This window comes from Formica exsecta, unplaced genomic scaffold (genome assembly GCF_003651465.1).
Source record: "Formica exsecta isolate Colony F162 unplaced genomic scaffold, ASM365146v1 scaffold80, whole genome shotgun sequence".
Taxonomy (NCBI): domain Eukaryota; kingdom Metazoa; phylum Arthropoda; class Insecta; order Hymenoptera; family Formicidae; genus Formica; species Formica exsecta.
The window spans coordinates 2,647,535-2,652,143 of record NW_021853570.1 but is presented as its reverse complement, the minus strand read 5'-3'; the positions used below and the strand labels follow the sequence as shown (position 1 = coordinate 2,652,143).

The window sequence follows — 4,609 nt, the reverse complement described above, 5'->3', positions numbered from 1 at the left end:
TATATGGATATGTGTCAAAATATTATGATTGTGTTACAGCGTATAATAAAACAGAAAAAATGATCAGAAAAGATAAACCTTTCTTGTCTGGTATAGATTCTCTTCTCTCATAAAAATAAGAATATATTTGTTCAAAGATTTTCGATAATGTACGTTGATGTAATTACTTAGAATTTTATTCTCTTTTCTAATGATAGACAAATCATTCTAGTAATATGTTTATATAGGAGATGATTCGTCGATGATCGTCTATCACCTCTCTCTTATTGAATCTTTTAAGTGCGACTCAAGTCCTAATGACTCAGATACACAAAATAGACAATAAAGAAAACGACGATAATTTGTTATCGAGGAGGCACGACCTGCCTTATCAGGGCGGAACGCCAAAAGAAAGCCCAATAACGGCGTATTCTCATTGCAAAATACAATATGCACACGATCACTGGTGAAATGAATTGAACATTTCACAGGAATATCTAGCAAGTTGTGGATTTCACGGATTTCATAATCTACATGCACAAGTTCACTCTCTCGTGAAGCAACAATATATATATCGATTTTTGTATTTTAAGAATTCTTTGCATGAGCATTTGAGAGCGACGATAAATTAAATTTAATCCTCGGATATATTTCAACGAATCATAGAAATATAGAACATATTGATGAGAATTATGCGTGTGAGAGAAATTGTTATTAAAATATATACTTAAATTTTAAAGCATATACTTATAAACTGTTGTAATATTTAAGTATATATTTCGCAAACACATCTTGATAGAGATTATTTCATTTATTTATACATGCCAATTTATATTTCTAGAGACAGGTAAAATCTCTAAGCCGAACGCGAGAGAGAAGGAATTGTGATCTTTGTTAAACGGTTGCAACATATTGAACTGTGACAACATGTTTTGTTTTAATCTATCTCGGTTTTTTTAATAAGATTAATCGCACTTTCCGCGGTTGCAACGGCAATTTTTTTATAATACAATCAAACATCGTGAGAGCACATTCGTCATCTTAAACATTCTCACATTTCGTGCGCGCATAATACATAAGCCCGAGTAATTTACTGACCAAGCAGCTTTTTTGAACATACAAAGTTCACATGTAATTTAACAGATAAAAGCAGTTTAATGTAATTTTTCTCTTTCTTATCTTAAACTCGATGATAGGAATATTACGGAATAATTTGTCGCGATGCTGGAAGCATCCAGGAAATAATGTGTATGTTGCATATGAAGAGAGAGAGAGAGAGAGAGAGAGAGAAAGGGAGACTAAAATAAACTATACGTTAAAACATTTAATTGCGCGATTTTTATTTATTTCGATAAATTTGTTACGTAAAATTAATGGATTTAATTAGCAGTCGCACGGATTTTTTAATTGTAATCAATAGTTATGTGTAACATTGATATTATCAGCAGATTGGTGATAATTGAATTTTCTCTCGAAGCTGTTTGCTTTAATTTTCAATTTTTGGAGCTAATCTGGAAACGAAGTTTGCAAAATAAAGAAACGTGTATATGTAACATAAATATATATATATAGTATGGATTAATATTTTCTTGTTCCCTTCGAGATTTCGCGGATCTGTCAAACAGCAAATCTTAGAACCCATGTTTGCCTCGCGTGCCAAACAGAATGATAATAAAGAATGGTGGAATTATGTCTGCTGAGTGTCTAGCACAAAAACTTCCACACACAACTGGATTCTACTATCGTCTTACCAACTTACATTTACATCGGTCAATTTGGTTATCGTAATTACGACGTGTTTGCCTTTTCGACTTTTATCGTGTTTTCGTTTGATTCGTGCGGCAGATCTTGTTGACTGTCAAAAATCTCGTGTTTATCAATATAATATAAAAACTCTCTGGATATATGTATGTACGTGTTTATGCGTAGAAATTAAATCAAAGCAGTGCAAAATTTATTTTAACAAAATTAATTAAAAATTTATTTTAAAACACTGATTGTTATAGATTATATGTAGATTCTACATATAATCTATAATATGTATAAGTGATAAAATATATATTTTTAATCAAGACAGTTTGTAAAAATCATTTATAATTATCTCCAAATGTACGCGTGTATTCCTATTGCTGCTCATAATTATATTATTTAATAATTAACAACGATAGCAAAGTTTTTTTTGTAAATGTAGAAATTATTAAAAATTAAATAATATTAATATAAATTATTAATTATGAATGCAAACTATTCATTTCTTCTGTTTAATCAACTAACTTATATTTATTTCGGCATCACTGTTTGTTAGTATTTAATGTATATGATTGAACTCGCGATTCTCGATTTAATGTTTATAACGTTTAGGTCAGAAAGGGCAGATTTCAAAATAGCATCATACACACTGGTTAGGTAATACATAATCTCCAGTTGAGTGATTTCGATGCTAGTTATTCTCTAGCATAGGAGAAGTCTTTCGATTCAAATTCAATCTTTCTTCGATTAAAAATTCGTAGATACACAAAATGCCGTTAATATATCGTATAACAATAATGTATCACAGACACACGTACTTTTCTTCTGAGGCACAGAAAACAGTAATATAAGGAACTTTTCCATCGGTTATTGATGAGCAGCCTTTACACGCAAAGTGTAATTTTCGCGATGTCTACCTGTTTTTAAATTTAGCTCAACATCATTGATTACCTTGTTGAAGATACGAAGAATGGATGAAGGACACGATTGCTGCTGCTAATAAATCTTCGCCACGCGGCCAGGTAATTCTATTCAACGTTCTAGACCGGCAATAGCGGAAGCTGTTCCTGACGAATACTCGATCACATGCCGAGACTCTCACGACTGCGAGATGCTCAGAGCGAACTGGAAGATCAGAAGTTTCCAAGCTTCGTCGGACAGTGGCGTAACAATTTTAAACGGTGCTTAAGCATCCTTCCACGATATCGGGGCTCGAAAAGTGAATCAAGTTTACGCAATGCGTTTTTTCTTCGATGCAGCAGATTCTACGCGCGAATTCATAATAAATCACAATATTTCCAGCAAAATATCAGAGAAAAAAAAACGCACCACAGGTTTTAAAAAAATGTAAGATTCGAAGAAAACTATAATCTACCAATAAAAGATTATCACAATTAATTTCTTGTGCGATAAGTTAAGAATTAAAACATGTATAGATTTTTATTTCTTTTTTCGAATTTTCGTACCTACTATTCGCGAGGCCTATTTTCTTGATTAATTATGATATACTAATTAGATATATTTATAGTCATCTCGGTAATCTCTTATATTTTTTGCGGTAATACAAGCAGATAATATAAACAGATTTGCGCTGTTACATCACGTTCCTATTGAAATTAATTTTTTACAACCGGTAATTTATCTCTGATAGGTAGCTCTGTTTCTTGCAAAAAAGATGTTATTTAAGTCCACTCGATAGATAATTTCACGATTCTAGTGTAATAAAGATGTAAAAGTTCGCAACACCATTTTTGCCGCTAGTCTTAATTATAAGACTATTAAAAAATTTTCGACATCTTTGATCGCACAAAAAAAAGCTTAATATGATTCAAGGATTCGAAAACAAACCGCATTCTATTCCTCGCTTTCTCGGATCGATTTTATTAAACGTTTATTACATCGGCAAATTTCAAATTTCGAAGCACATACAGAGCGATGAACAGAGCACAAGCCAAAAACTGTATCCCTCCTCTTCGCTAGAACTTAGTAAAGACTTAGTAGTACGTAGTGCGAATTACGTCCTAATCAGACAATTATTATTCACAATGTGATTGACGCTCTTTTCATTTGAAATTAATCCGATTCTTACGTGATCAATGCCAATCTCGACAATCGAAATGAATAATATCGAAAGCGCGCGCGCACACACACATCCGCACGCACATACACACACATGTTAGAAACACGTAAGCATTCGTGCAAAACATCTATACACCGTACCTCTTTCGCTCGTTTCCCTCTCATTCGCGTCTGCTCTCGAATCGTGTAATTTCACAGATTCTGTTTTTCTTATGAAAATGGAATACAGCTGTATCGTAACCAGCGATATTTATTGAAGAAAACGCTTTGTACGATTCAAAATATTTTACCGGAATCTCAAGAGTTCGCTGCATTTTAAGGCCATTCTTCACATCTCGACAGACTCAGAGATGCATACATGATCATTCTTTTTCTAAAATCGATTTATATGGGGTAAACGTTTCAATAGACGAATATCTTTCAATACGAGTTCTAACTTTAATTAGTCTTTCAAATTTTTACAATTCAGTAATATCGAGCGTATAAGCGTGCCATTTTATTTCGCAACCTGCCTTCGCAAAGCGCACACTGTTTCATTTATTGAAAAATCAAAGTACACAATCTTTGTATCTCTACCAATGTATTATACAGTAGCTTTTGTGTTGATAAGACGTAGAATAAAATTTCGATGAATTGAATTTTAATCACTAACATGATTTATTCAAGAGTTATTTCCACCGATAGAATAAAAGTCTACTGCTCAGCGCAAAATCGCTGAGTGCATCGGCCATATTAGAGAGCACACCGCACAAAGAAAACAAGTCGAACGAAGATTGAATAGCTCTGGGCTGAGTTTTTCAGC

General features: G+C 32.9%; 1 protein-coding gene across 3 annotated transcripts in view; it reads right to left on the bottom strand.

The window, feature by feature from the left end:
- The window catches only part of LOC115244149 (clumping factor B), an 8,640-nt gene extending 5,701 nt beyond the window's left edge, over positions 1-2,939 (bottom strand). The window contains exon 1 of one of the 3 annotated variants that reach the window (XM_029821571.1): positions 2,680-2,939. The gene's annotated coding sequence lies outside the window, so the exon portion shown is untranslated. The remainder of the gene's footprint in view (positions 1-2,679) is intronic. The other 2 variants (XM_029821570.1, XM_029821572.1) reach the window with 2 other exon arrangements.
- Between the last annotated feature and the right edge of the window lie 1,670 nt (positions 2,940-4,609).